At 43.9% G+C, this 15,506-nt stretch overlaps 1 protein-coding gene across 2 annotated transcripts in view; it reads left to right on the forward strand.

The window, feature by feature from the left end:
- The window catches only part of N4BP1 (NEDD4 binding protein 1), a 281,533-nt gene that overhangs the window by 189,676 nt on the left and 76,351 nt on the right, over positions 1-15,506 (forward strand). The gene's annotated exons all lie outside the window — the stretch shown is intronic.

Genomic DNA, 15,506 nt, shown 5'->3' on the forward strand with positions numbered 1-15,506 from the left:
TAAGTTTGTCACTAGACATAGGTTTGGATTTAACTGCAAGGGACTGGCGTTAAGATTGCAATTAACCCGCAAGGTGTCGAGGAATATGAGATTGAACCTTCAGATATTTAATTTTCTACATCATACCTCCTGTTGTCCAAAATGTTATTGAAAATGTATGCCATACTGCAAGTATTAACAATGATTTTAATGACGACGGGCAATCCTGAGGAATCTCCGTGCTGCAGAGCCCCCAAGTCTAAAGATTGACAAGGACAGTGGCATGACACTTGCCCTTTGAAAGGGCTGTTCTTTTCTCAAACTAGTTTTTCTCCCCATCATATGTGATGCTACCCTTAGGACCTCACCATAATCAAACAATGCTTAATGTATAGTGGACCTGAGCCTTGTACATAGTTCAACATAACATCCATAGAATCTGGCATTGTCCATATGATTTTTTGTAAGGTTTGTGTATGCATTAGGTTAGGTTTTGCAAACAAAGTGTTTTTGCAGGTTAAACGTAATGTCTCAAAACCCTGGTAAGGCCAAAAGTACACATTTCACTTGTTAAGGATTCTGTCATTCGATAATGTCACTGCGAAGTAATATTGGGTGCATTGAAAAACAATGTTTTAAAACAATGTCTTGTTGAAACATTTCCACGGTCTACCAACAGCTTTCTGAATTCACCTAATACATATAAATAACAGAACCTATTAATGACTTGAAAATTTAGTGCTTTTATGTTGCAAAATAAAAATCTGCATAATCCCTCCGCTACACCCCGGTACTGAACGCAGTCACTGTTGAATGAGTCTGACTGAATGCTGCCTGTTAAATATGTTTTTAGCTGTCAGGTAAGAAAGCAGCTAAAGCGCAATTAGGTGGGAAATATGCAAGCATAGGAAGGGATGGGAAGACCTTCCCAACTTAGCTCGTGCTCTCTGCCTTTGCCAAGTTAAACTTTGAATGCCTCAAACTTAACTTGTGGACAAGCTGTAGCTTTTAGACCGTCACATTATAAAAACTGTTACTGTTGCTTCAGTCATGGCAGAACTCAAAAGCTACACTTGCCTATCTTCCTAGGTGGATACATCTAGTTCGAGCAACCTTGGTAAACAGCATAGGATAGCTCAGTTGATAACACTTTTACTTTTGGATGTTGGCAACCTTCTGTGTCCTGGAGTTTTAAAATAAAATTGGCATGTAGTATTAAAACTTGATGCACTTCGATATGCCCCCGAGTCTTGTGAGGGTGGAGTACATCAGATATGTTTTGGTTTACAATGCGTTTGAGCAGATACCCACATGCTGTACATTACACTAAGTTGTTGATGTGGTTACTTCCATGGGGAAAGTTTGTAGTATTTGGCCCTGGGGTTGGTTGTACCCAGAGAAACTTACCAAACGTTGACATTTTCGAAAAGTAGAAAGACGGGAATCTACAGTGCTATGAATTTTGAGTCTCAACCAGTTTTCTAACCCAGCATTCCCTGCAAATTTCGAAGCATTTCTTTAAAAAAGAAAAGGAATGACTGCTGACAAACACTAAAATCCTTATTATCCTCCATTACCGCAATTCTGCTAACAATTGGAGAAGACCTATGTAAAAAGACCTTTGCACAGGATGAGAATAGGCTGAAACTTGGGCCATGTGAAGACCACATTGACTTTACACTGCAACAGTGTTGGTCTGTTGGTGTCCATTACAATAGGCCCACCTCCAAATATGAGGTATTGCTATTTATCAGTAGATGTTTAGGCATCAGATCAGAAGAATTTACCCTGCCGGGTGGAGTCCCGCAGGGAACGGCTTTATCACCAACATTATTTAACGTATATGTGGCTCCATTGGCCAGGATGATAAAGAGCCATGGCTTTAAGTTGGTGTCTTATGCTGACGATACGCAGCTTATAGTATCTGTAGCTGAGACAGCAGACACCCGGGCCACGGACTTTTGCAACTGCATTTCATCCCTGATGAGCTGCATGAACATGAATTTTCTAAAATTAAATGCAGCAAAAACAGAAGTCCTGGAATTTGGTGCAAAAGAACAAATCTGGAGCCAGTCATGGTGGCCGAATGCCGCTGGACCACCTCCGATACCAGTTTCAAAAGCTAGGAATCTAGGAGTAATGGTTGATAAAAATCTGACCTGGGCCCCACAAATTAATCAGGTCACGTCCGCATGCTTCTTCACCCTGAGAGGATTGAGAAAGATTCTCCCTCAGACGAATAGAATTCAAGTCACTCTGCTTAGTTCATAAAGCCTTGTTCGGAGATGGTGCGAAATATGTACAATCTCTTTTTGCGCACTACGTCCCCACTAGGACATTGAGATCCTTGTCCCTGGGACTTGCACAAATTCCAAAAGTAAAAGGAGCACGTTGCGGAGGTAGGCGATTTTCATTCCTGGCATCCAAACTCTGGAATACACTTCCATTTCATCCCAGAAGTCTATCTAATAGACTTGTATTTAGGAAAGAAATCAAAACATGGCTCTTTCCCCAGTAACAGTTAAGATGCCTTCATGACCAAGTTTTTTCTAACACCGCGCCAAGACGCCTCGGCAATAGTGCACTTTATAAGTACAGTCAGTCAGTACTGGGTGGTAAGACTTGCAGAACTTTGTCACACAAATGTGGGGAATTACTTGTTTGTGGCAGATGTAGCTGTACACATGCTTTGCATTCTCCTGCCAGTTCATTTTGGGCTTGGACTTGTGCAACTTGTTTTTCTTCAAAGAAGTCTTTCGGGTCACAGGGTATAGTGACTCCTCCTATGACTGGTAATGTGCATGGGCATCGGCCTCATTGCTAGATTGTATTTCTGTCTGCCGTCTGATCCCAACGTGTTACCGATCGGGCTCCGGTTCGATGCCTTGTAGTGTTCATTGTCTGACTCATACGGTCTTTCATGGCCCATTGGCATGAACAATCTACATCTGTTTCAGTTTCCTCTCGTCACGACCTCCATCTGACTCCGGCTCGCTGGGCCTTGTGACTGGTCTTCTGTTTTTCCCTTTTCAAGAATAAGGACCTAGTGAGCGAAAGGACTCCATTTTAATATCGCCTTCAGTGGCACTCCAAGTATCTTTTGACTAACCACCACCAGGTCAGCAACGTCCACCTTTTGCTGGAGAACGACAAGGCCGCCTGTTCGGCTAGTATGGAATTCTGCTTGAAGAAGACCATAAGATGTCCGCACGATGGACAACTTACTCAGTGCGAAATGGAGCACCAAAAGGACGACAATACTTCCAACATTTTCGAGAAACAAGACTGCAAGGAGGAGCCTCGGGAGAATGACCTCTTGTTCTCCTCGGAACCAAACACACATTCTGATTCTGATGCAGAGGAGCAGCAAGTCCTGGAAATACATCAAGGTGGCAAGTCTTAGAGCGTGAGTACACCCTCCCTTCCAGCAGTTGCATATCGACAATGTGCACAGGCCGCACAACGTCCCAGTGGGCGATAGGACCCAACTTCATGCTTCTGATCACCACTGCCTGCGGGCCATGGTCGACACAATCAGAAAACCTTGGAGCCGATACTTAGCCAAACCCTGGCGGCAAAAACTCTGCACAAGCACCAACTCCTTAGATGCCAGCACCAAAACTGGCTCCAAAACATCACCTCTGCTTCGATAACCCGAAAGACTCCCTCGATGTTAAGTCACCACAAACATGTTTTGGCAATTCAACAAATTTACCACTGAGAAACATTTTCAAGAAAACTTTGGTGAAAGTGGAATGTGGTTAATTTGAGTGACCAACTCTAGTAGGGAGTCAGTGAAGGGGACCTGCAAGGTCCGTAAAAGGATACCTCAACAAGCAAAGCAGTCTTCTTCCCCTTGTCAGTGACTTCCATGGAGTGGACCTGATGCAAGGGATACTGGATGCTGAAAAATTCTCAAAGATGCTGTCCAGTCGACGAGGTTCGTTGTGAAGCTAATTACAGTCCTGGTGGGATAAGTTTGGCCACAAGGGTCGATGTCCTCCTTGGTCTAGCAAAAGTCCAGTTACCACTGTATACTAAACAAATGGTTCCCTTCTTTTGGCGATACCTCTCCTTCTTTTAACCTAGCTACACTCAGAGTACTTTTCTAGGTCCAGAAGACTGTGGTGCAACTCTTGAGCACCTGGTCACGGTCTTCCGGGCTGCTGCACAAGGTAAAGCGACTATCTGGTGATGTGGGCTGCCAGCTTGAACAGGAAGACAGCCAACTTACTCTCGGAGTGTCATCTTCTGACTTGGCTCAGTAGGTGACTTTTCCACGATCGGGACACTGCAGTCCTTTCATTTACTAGCCTAAGAAGCAGCAGGTGCAGTCCAACTTCCGTGCAACCTCTTCTTTGCCAGCTCCAGGGTCCGCAAGGCAGTCCTTCTGCCCACTTCTAAAGTCCAAGTGAGATCTGACTTTTGAGTGCCAGTGTGCCCCTTTTATGTCCAGAAAGTGCCATTATAGGTGATTGTGGTCACTAGCCACTAGGCTACCTGGTTCCCTCCTGCTCTACCAGTCTGCAGTGGCAGTCGGGAAGACCTATTTTGTGTTGTCACAGCTAGTGCTGCAGTCAATGAGTGACACTTTAACTTACAGGCCCAATGTATCTCTGGTAGCATACACTAGGGACTTGCAAGTATGTCAAGCTATGCAAAGTAGGTAACAGCCTATCAACCAAGCACTTTTACAAGGATCAGAACACATGAACTGAGTCCTGGTTAGTAGGGTTCACGGCATTTCAAAGCCTTTACACCATTGCCTAGTAGTGGGATGAAACTCCAAAAGCCTATTTCCTCACTACCGCATGCACAAGTTCCTTTACATGAACGATTGGCTGATCAAGAGCACAGGCAAACAATAGGGTCTTGCACACACCCAAGCCACCATAGACCTCTTACACTAGCTAGGGTTCCCCATCAATATGGTCAAGCTCCATCTTTAGGACCTTCATTCAGATCCAGCCATTCCTGTGGATGATTCTCAACAAAGGCCCAGGCCAGACTGAGATTTAACACCCATGGTGCTTGCTGTGCTTCTCAAATATATCTACTTGAGAACCGCAGTACTGCATTTGTTTTTTTATTTTTGATTATTTTCTTTCACTGAAACCAAGCAGTACACAGTCATGGCTTTAACTTCTTCCCTGGTGCTCCAATGTTTCTCAAATCTTCATGTGCTACATGAACGCAATGTAATGAGCAAAATGCTCTACATCACTTTGCTGGGCCACTTTCAAAAGTTTAGCGTTCCCTCACATTCCTGTCTCGTAATTTACAACAATGACAGATTTTCTGCATTAATAAACATTCGAAAGTATAATATGTGGCACAGGTCAAACATAATACCCCACCCATAACTCTGTGGCACATCCTCTTCCTTCCCCCATGGTGAAAGGCTCCGCTTTATATGAGCGAACCCCTCTCTTGAAGGGATGCACGTCCTATTGTTCCACAAGGGTGGATGGATGAAAGAAGGAGCCTTTTGGGGGGAATGTTTTAAAGAAGGTGAAGGTTACCTCCTTTCCTGAAAACTGTGTTTATGAAGCTAATCGCAGTAAAAACAAAGTATTTGGACAGCAGGAAAGAACATCAGTACAGACTGTTTACTTAAAATACAGGAGCATGGCAATCTCACAAAAGTCACTTTTGCATGATATAAACTTAAACCAGAATATGACTATTCTGTGTTTTTTTCTTTGCTCTTATTACTTGCATGCTGCGAGAATGACACTTCTAAGCACTTGCTAACTTGAGTTACCGAAAATATCTTTCTGAATATTGCACAAGTTGGAATACCTACTGGAATCTTAAATATAACATATTGAGTTGCTGAGCGCTGTGTAGCTAAACCTGTCTTTGGCAAGACACAAACACCTGCCAAATGTATTAAATCTAGAAGGAACACCTGCCAAATGTATTAAATCTAGAAGCTTAAATTTAAAAACGGTTTCCGCTTTTAATGCGTACATCCAGGCCTGGCCTCGCACGTTTGCTCAGTTCAGGAACTTGTGCCACGTGAGTGATGCTTTCTTTCTTTGCTGGCTTTCACTTGGAATTGATATTTAACTGGGCTCCATCGTTGGTTATTGACCAAGTAAGCCTCTTGTTTGTTAGGGAAAATTGCATGCAATTTGAGTATGTAAGCTGACCAGAAGTTAAAAAAAATCATCTAAGCAAAGTCCAGTAATTATAGTGGAAAAATGACAAAAGGGTGGAGTTCTTAAGCCTAAAAAGGCTTTCTTCAGGACCTATTGTAACACTACTGCAACTGTGAAGATTAGTGAAAAATACAATGAAAACTACATACCATGCAAAGGCAATAAACCTACCATATGTGTGTGTACTTTGTGGTAGGAAATGAAGTCATGGTGTGTACAAACGCTCCGCTCCCAAAATTTGCTTGGGGGTGGCCTCACCGGCCAGGCGCTCGCTCAGGTAATGAGGCCCCGCTCTGTCCGTCGGTGCCTCAAACCCCTACTGAGTCGAGGTTAGATATTACAATAGGTCCTGAAGAAAGCCTTTTTAGGCTGAAACATGTCGACCAATTAATTCATCTATGGATGGTAGTATTTGTTTTCATCCATCCACACTCTGCTTTTAATCTTGTCATCATGGTGACCGCCTGAATAAAGTCAACCACTAGGCACCATGGTAGTCAATTTTAAATCACCACTTGTTATTTAGCACACATTTTCTTTGAGCACTGCAACTTTTTCATCTCCTACAGCTCTTGATACACTGCTTTCTGGCTTTCCAGCACTGGTGGATCCAATACTAGAAGTTGTCCTCACATTCTTCAATGTTGAGGTACCTGGTGGATACCAGTCTATATTCTAAAACCCCAGATGATGATGTTCCGCCAACGGGTGGGCTGATGGGTTTACTTTTCCTTTTCTTTGCTCTCCCACACTTATAGTTTATACATACTCATTCAGTAGAAAACAGACACTTTCTAGCCACTATAGACCAATACCACATGAGAGGATTGCCATTCTTTTTGCAAGTGACTGATGGAATTCACTCCATTTATGCAATGACTTCCTTCATCCGGTTTAATTGTGTGCCTAACTAGTTTAGTCTCATCTGCTACCCTGTCAAATTGTCCTCTGTTAGTCTGACGCATAATTCCTAGAATTTGGGAAATTGTCTATTCAGCTCTGGCTTTAAATTATTCTGCATTTATCACAGCTTTTTAGAAGCAATTGTGAAATAAATGGGAAAGTGTGTTGAAATGGTTAATTAATTAAATGGTGCTAGCCACTTAGAGGATGTAGCTGACACTCGTAGTAGACCAGTGGCAGCTTTCGACAGTGGATATTTCAGTTATTCTCAAAAACGTTAATGCTGGGAATCGAGGCTGGTGTGTATATGTAGGATTCTATAGCAATCTCTTTACGGTATTGTAAATATAAATTAACGTCATAATGGTTGCTTGAAAGGTTTTCCTTTTTAGGTCTCGCCCTGGCAAAAGCGCGCTCTCGCCGCGAGACTATAGCTGTCTGCTCAGCCGACAACGAGTGGAGACAAGAGATGGCCACGCGCAGCATTGAGAAGCATGGCAGAGTCTGATTCCGACGCGTGCCTTGGGATTTGGTCGCGCACGTGAGCTTGTACTGTAGACAGCTTGCGACGCGCGCTTTGTAAATTTCGGTTTCGTTTGCACTCGTGTGTGTGTGCGGTGAGGCCCCCCGGGGGAGGAGGAGGCCGGTTGAGAGGAGGAAGGAGCGGCGGAGATTCCCTCCTCGGAGACCCCGTGTAGGTATCGCCTACCCTCCACGCTCGCTCGCAGAAGGCATTAAAGGTGAGCAAACCTCCTCGGAAGCAGCACCAATTTAATCTGCGCAGGCCGTGCCTGGATTGCCGGCTGCCGTAAGTCTTCCACATGCCTCCTCTAAAATGTTTTATGTAACAAAGAGGGTTTTGGCAAAAGCACAGTAAGGCTGTGCCGAATACGCAATGAACAAAGGGATTGCCAGTACTGTGCAATTCTTTAGGATCATTTAATGGACGGTTGAGCAAAGCAATTAATCAACCCAAAAGACCACTGTTTCAGTCAAAACTCTTTTTGGAAAAAAGATTTATTTCATTAATTTTTTCTGCTTTTTCTTTTTCTTTCTATTTATTTATTTTTTCGTTCTCAAAAGACAGTAATTAACCAGTAAAATTAAACTAGTGTTCACAATAAATTGACATATCAAAAAAACACTGGTGTGAAGGTTCAATTAAATGCAGTAACCAAAGAACCAATGACAGTGGGGGTATAAAAAACCCAAAACATAAATCACCAATACAACATATAAAATGACGCTTTTAGACAACAATTAGACAATAGACAACATATAAGCTTGATAAAAATAATCAAGCGTCTATTTACATGCTGATTGTTCAAAATAGGGCCTATTGCAGAATATCTGCACTATTCAAGACCAGGCCTCTATCTCTAAGTGAAAACGTGCCAATTTTGACGTATCTTTATCACAAACGACCACACGCTGTGTTATTATTTTACAGTTTTTTGAACAGGAATGTTGGTTCTCTTCAGGACCGACAGAAATAATCTGCAAAACACAAATAAACAAACACTCAGTCGAAACCATACATGAGAGACCTTCAACTCTCGTCCAGACCAACACTCTTTAACATCATACCTGTGTATACTTGTCACACTGTTTAGTTGTCGTAGTCTGAAAAAAACAAATAAAGCTGTTCTAAGTGTTTTGCGATGGGTTTTAAGAGAGTCGGGACAAAGAGAGCGCGCTTCCTTTGCGCGCTCTCTTTGTCCCGACTCTCTTAAAACCCATCGCAAAACACTTAGAACAGCTTTATTTGTTACGACAACTAAACAGTGTGACAAGTATACACAGGTATGATGTTTTGCAGATTATTTCTGTCGGTCCTGAAGAGAATCTCTGAACTTAAGCAGAGGTTCGAAACGCGTCGACCCCCCCCCACCCTCCTCATTAACCTTGATTTTTGCTGTTTTTGCGACCAACATTCCTGTTCAAAAAACTGTAAAATAATAACACAGCGTGTGGTCGTTTGTGATAAAGATACGTCAAAATTGGCACGTTTTCACTTAGAGATAGAGGCCTGGTCTTGAATAGTGCAGATATTCTGCAATAGGCCCTATTTTGAACAATCAGCATGTAAATAGACGCTTGATTATTTTTATCAAGCTTATATGTTGTCTATTGTCTAATTGTTGTCTAAAAGCGTCATTTTATATGTTGTATTGGTGATTTATGTTTTGGGTTTTTTATACCCCCACTGTCATTGGTTCTTTGGTTACTGCATTTAATTGAACCTTCACACCAGTGTTTTTTTGATATGTCAATTTATTGTGAACACTAGTTTAATTTTACTGGTTAATTACTGTCTTTTGAGAACGAAAAAATAAATAAATAGAAAGAAAAAGAAAAAGCAGAAAAAATTAATGAAAGAAATCTTTTTTCCAAAAAGAGTTTTGACTGAAACAGTGGTCTTTTGGGTTGATTAATTGCTTTGCTCAACCGTCCATTAAATGATCCTAAAGAATTGCACAGTACTGGCAATCCCTTTGTTCATTGTGTCCTCTAAAATGTTGGCATGTATGCATCATGGTTTCTTTCTCAATGCACTTTGGCTCCCATCGAATTCATTTTAATTCTGTGCATACGCTTCAAGAGCATATGTTGAGCAATGAGCCGAGGGGGTCGTTTCACTGTCGACTTGAAATACTTTCCTGAGGTACATTTGAGGGGTGGACGGCGCCGGAGTTGATCGATCATATTGTTAATTAGCCAATGTCCGTCTCAGCTGTTGACCGGAGATTTCACTCCCTCTCTGGGCGAAGGGCTGTTTTCAATCTGCATTTCATTGGTTCTGTCTCTTTTATCTTTGATTAAGGAGTGGTTGCATTTGCCATGGTTACGATTGCAGTGTTTAAATAACACAACTAGGTTCTGATTATTCTTTCACTTTTGGTGAATATGCGCACAGTTGCTGCAATTCACAAAAGGAAAAATATGGGTATATAACTTACATTGCACTATGTAACCTACACATGCTGCAAGCGTGTGGAAAAATGTCCGGAACGCCAAGTGCAACGCAATATGCAAATTTGGTGTCCCTGAGGTCATAAACCATCATTAGCCTACTCGGGAGTAATCTGCAGCCAGTTTTAGGCACATTTCCTGCCGAGAAATATAAATCCAAGCGACTCGGCCATTGACTGTACAGTTAGTTCTTAAGACTTACTGCCGTAGTGCAGAAGTGTCAGTAAAAACCCTTAAGAAATAGGCACGAGGGCCATACACAAAGCAGTCTGGTGATTGCATAGCATATGGAGTGCTTCACACTAATGTGCAGTGAGTGCAGTTTAAAACAAGCGTTCGATCTGACTGGTAATGTAGAGTGACTGAGAGCGTACAGCGCAATTACAGCGAGGCTCTGAGCGTACTTTTAATTTCCCCGTTTTGTATTTTATTTAATGTTTCTTTGTTCTCTCCCCTGTTTTTAACTTTGCCCCATTGCTTGCACTATAATAGTTGTATCGCCGCACTTGGCGGGTCCCGGGTCATTTCTTCGCCTCTGGGCGCCATCTTAGAGGAACTGAAGGACGCCTGACAGCGCCATTGGGGAGATCGGTCTAGTCGTCAGAAGGACGCTAGACCGGTATTTAATACGGCCATGACAAGGCGCAGCTGACTCGCCGGACTCCCGCCGGACTCCCGCCGGAGTCACGCCAGAGTCCAGCCCGTCTGTGCCCGTCCGGGCCCGGACGGGCTTAGGGCCAGCCCCCCTGTTCAATCTGGTAGGCTCTGCCACTATCTACTCGCACGCAGATTTACTTTGGCTTCGCCCCCTGCAATCTTTGCGCTGCACATTTGCGCATAAAGGTACTGAACCCTTTACACACTGTGTACTATGTAACCCCCCTAACCAAGTAGCGGTAAAGAATACTTTACGATCTGCCCTATTGAATTGTAGATCCCTCCCGAGGCACTCACTGGAAATCAATCTCCTCATACAGGAACATGAGTTAGATATTCTGTTTATAACAGAAACCTGGCTTATGCAAGGCTCAGAAGCAGATATAGTGAAAGCCCTTCCTCCCGGCTTTTTAATTTATTCACAGGACAGGCCAGTGGGGCGGGGGGGGTGTTGCCATTCTCTATAAGGACTCTTTGGTATGTAGAGCTCAAAATGGTGAGGTGGAGGACTGTGAGAGCTGTAAGTTCTCCATACAAATTTCACCTACTATGGCGATGTCCGGGATATTAGTCTACCGCCCTCCAGGAGGCATTCGGAATTTCGTGAGCTCCCTTATGGAAACCGTGATGGTTCTTGCCGCTTCAGCGACAAATTTTATCACACTGGGAGATTTCAATCTTCATATAGATGACCTGGAAGATCGGTCGGCGGTAGACCTTCAATGTGACCTAAAAGCTTACGAGGTCAATCTTATAAACCTAGAGGCCACCCATAACAAGGGTCATCTGCTTGATCCGATCTTTACGAATGTTACTGCCATGAAAGCCGCCTCCCCGATTCCCCTCCCGTGGACGGACCATTTTATGATCCCTCTTCGCCTGTCAAACTGAGATGGATAGTACTTCTACCATCAGTGTATGTGCGCCTGAAAGATCCTGGTCTAGGCTGTCCGTGGAGAACTTGACGCTTAGACTGGAGGGCTCGCGCCCCCCTCTAGAGAAGGATCCGGTATTGGCGGAAGCATATTTCTGCAGATGGATGTCCAATGCACTCGACTCCGTCCTCCCCATAAGATCGGCAGAAAGGAGGGAGAAAAGAACGAGCTCCGCTCCCTGGTATACGCCAGAGTTGAGAGCTATGCGGAGGGGCTGTAAAAAACTGGAACGTGCCTGGAGGAGGAATTGGGAAGTAGCCAGTAAGATGGAATATCGCGCTGCGATAAGGAATTACAAACTCACCATCCGGTGTGCTAAAACTCAGTTCCTCGAGAAGAGAATTAGCAATGACTCCAACTCCTCCAGAGAAACGTTTCTAGTGGTCAAGGAACTCCTGAGGGTCCCGGTACCGCCTGCCTCCACAGACCACTTGGAAGAAAAATGTAATGACCTAGCAGAGTACTTTCATACAAAAATAGAAAAAATTCTGAATACCCTGCCTCAAATTAGCATAGGAGTAGAGTCCAACGAGGACGGAGGGAGACCCCTGGAGACCCTAGAGTCTTTCGGACCAGTATCTGTGGATGAGGTTCTTAAGGTCTTGGTGACCGTTAAGAGTGGCTCTCCCCATGATGTAGTCCCCATGAGGATTCTCAAACTAGTTGCCCCTTCCATCGCGGAACAGATAACCGAGGTTATTAATGCCTGGTTGGGTTCCGGTGTGGTGCCACCTAATTGGAAGGGAGCAGTAGTAAAAGCCCTCCTAAAAAAACCTAACCTCGATCCCCTCGACATGGCGAACTACAGGCCCATTTCTCTACTTCCCGGACTCAGTAAAATCGCTGAAAAGTTGGTAAATTTCCAGCTATCCAATTTCCTTGAGTCCAACGGTTTATTGAGAAGTTCTCAAACGGGTTTTCGCCCGGGTCAAGGCACCGACACCGCCCTGCTGGCAGTCGTTGAAGAAGCAAGAAGCATTTTGGATTCGGGAGTATCGGTGGCAGTGATCCTCCTGGACCCTAGTGCAGCTTTTGACACTGTTAACCATCAAGTGTTACTTCAACGGCTGTCAGACGTTGGAGTATGCGGGACTGCGCTGAAATGGCTGCGGTCATTTCTCAGCGATCGGACCTTTCAGGTCTGGGAAGGCAGCGCACGATCGGCATCCACCCACCTCCATTGTGGAGTGCCGCAGGGCTCCTCCTTGAGCCCCACATTATTTACTGTGTACATGGCCCCCTTGGAGGATGTGGTGGCTCCATTTAACATCAAAATCGTGAGCTATGCCGATGACACCCAGCTGGTGTTCGCCCTATCCCAGGCCACGGAAAATCCCCAGGTGCTGCACTCCTGCCTATCCAAAGTCCACATTTGGATGGGGGAGTCAGCACTAAAGCTGAACGGTTCAAAGACCGAAATAATGCTGATGGGGAAGAAAAGTCCCTCACTCCCCCTGTCCGTCTGGCCTAGTTGTCTGGGATCACCGCCCAAACCCAAGGCAGAGATCAAGAGCCTTGGAATTTGGTTGGATCAAGATCTCTCCTTTAGGACCCAGGCTACTAAGATGGCAGGTGTCTGTTTTGGCCTTCTCCGATCTGTGCTGCCTCTTCTTCCATTTCCATCTCGGAATCTTTTGATCCAGGGGCTGATTATATCAAGATTGGATTTTAGCAATGCAATCTACTTGGGCGCCCCTGAGGCCACTCTGAATAAATTATAACAAGTTCAGAATGCGGCGGCACGAATGCTCAATAACATCCCCATGTCACGGTCAGCCAAACCCGCACTGAGGGCTTTGCATTGGTTACCGGTGCGGGAAAGGGTGAAATTTAAATCTCTCTGCCTTGCACATAAAATCTTGCAGGGTAAAGGCCCCCCCGTTCTGCAAAATCTGGTGACCCCCTACAAGGCCAGTAGAACACTTCGCTCAGACCAAAAACATCTACTTAAGATCCCTAGGGTAAAAAAGGCCCGTTCAGGAGGAAGGAGATTCTCCGTGAAGGTTGCGACTCTTTGGAATCTCACTTCCTTTAAGTTTGCGTTCTGAGCCATGCCTCTTGCGTTTTCGCAAACATCTGAAAACATTTCTTTTCTGTTAACCGCTGTCCCTCAACTCACATAAGCGTTACTCTGTTTGGATAAGCGCAGGGATGCTCCAGGGTAACCACGCGCTATACAAGACCGCCCTAATAATAATAGACATACACCTCAGTCATTGCCTAGTTCTGCAACCCTTGGCCAGACCACTGCTCTCGACGTGGGACCTTCAGCCATGACATCGCCACTCAGCATTGGGCAGTAAGAATCAGTTGTGTGTGTGTGTGTGTGTGTGTGTGTGTGACTGGAAGATATGCAAAATATCTTAGGGGCATCGTTAGTGGCACTGGGACAATGATGGTGTGCATAAGAGTTGAAATAGTATCTGCAGCTGTGTTCAAGAAATTTTCTATGGCTGATTAGTACTAAGTCAAGTGTGTAAATGCCACTTATCGATGAGAACACCCACGCCAAGCTGGGTTGTATGTTACATTGAATTTGTATCATCCAACAGATGTAACAAGAGTTATTGTACCGTCTGGGGGAAGCGAGGGATTCCGATCATGGCAGCCAGTTGGCATCCTCTTCCACTTGGGCTACAAGTAAAAAAAGAGCGACACACTATCGTGATTAATCAGCTGCCATCCACCATTAGTCAAAACACGGGCTGGACACAGGGATGAGAATGATCGATTTTTAAAAGGCGGCCCTCATCCCCCTTAAGTAGCACACCTGCCTGGTATCTCTTGCTATTCATGTGACTATACTCGTTGATAAAACCACGTTTTCATAAAACCGCAATCTGTCTAGACTTTGTCTTAAATAATAATGTGTCTTAGCTATCGGCTGCGCCCTTAGTTGGAGATGGCTGACATTTTGGCTTGATTGGTGATTGTGACAATGGTTGGAGGTGAAACATTCAGTATATGGTTTTGCGTTTGGGTACTGATTGATATGTAGATAGTTGGTTTGCTATATCTCTGGAGGCCATGTCCGTTTTGAATAAAACCATTACAGTTCATTGCGTTTGTGCCTGGGTGTTAATGGATTTTATTGTCTATGGCCTGGCAGCCCCATTCCTAGAAGGAGATGGTGAATGGTTTTTTCTTTTTGCACGTTATTTATGGCCTGTTGGACGTGGTACAGGTAGTTTTTTTTAAATTTATTTATTAGGTTTCACTTTTATATGGCGCAAACTTTACCCGCAGGTATCAGAGTGCTTTAAATCAGCATGCTTGTAACAAGCAAGACTAGCACTCTATATTACTGCCAACTTTGCTTAGCATAAGCAACAACCAACCATTCACAAACAATGTTTATATACCAATTGATAATTAAAGAAAAAGAATTAATGCAAAGCATTGTCATTTACAATGCCAGTAACTCAACTTTAATGCTTTGAGACCTATTGCATTGCTAATGCTTGTTTGTAATCTCATTGAAACATGGGTGCATGGCGTTATGTACTGGGGTTTTGTTTCGCTAATGGTAATTTGAACATTAAGATGAGTTTGTTTTCATATTTTGTATTTTTGTCGTTCAGTCTTTGCTCTCTACATCTTATACCAGCTTAATGAGATTTGTAATTTCTATTTTAGGGTTGAGGTAGTATGATCCTCACAAGTACAGCTTACAACACCAAAATACAGTACATCCATCTGTGTACCACATGTATTCTTTAGAAACACCTCTGTAACACCATCACGTTCCTTGGGGTTGGAAAGCAGTTTGTATTTCAAAACTGGTATTGGTCTGTTATCAGGGTCTCTGTGACTGCTACCTATTGGAATCTTGTAAGAGATAAGCCCTCAATTTAGCAAGTAGAGTATCTTTTAGGGTGCTCAATCAGAGCATTAT

The sequence above is a fragment of the Lissotriton vulgaris genome, chromosome 12 (assembly GCF_964263255.1).
Source record: "Lissotriton vulgaris chromosome 12, aLisVul1.2, whole genome shotgun sequence".
NCBI classification, from domain to species: domain Eukaryota; kingdom Metazoa; phylum Chordata; class Amphibia; order Caudata; family Salamandridae; genus Lissotriton; species Lissotriton vulgaris.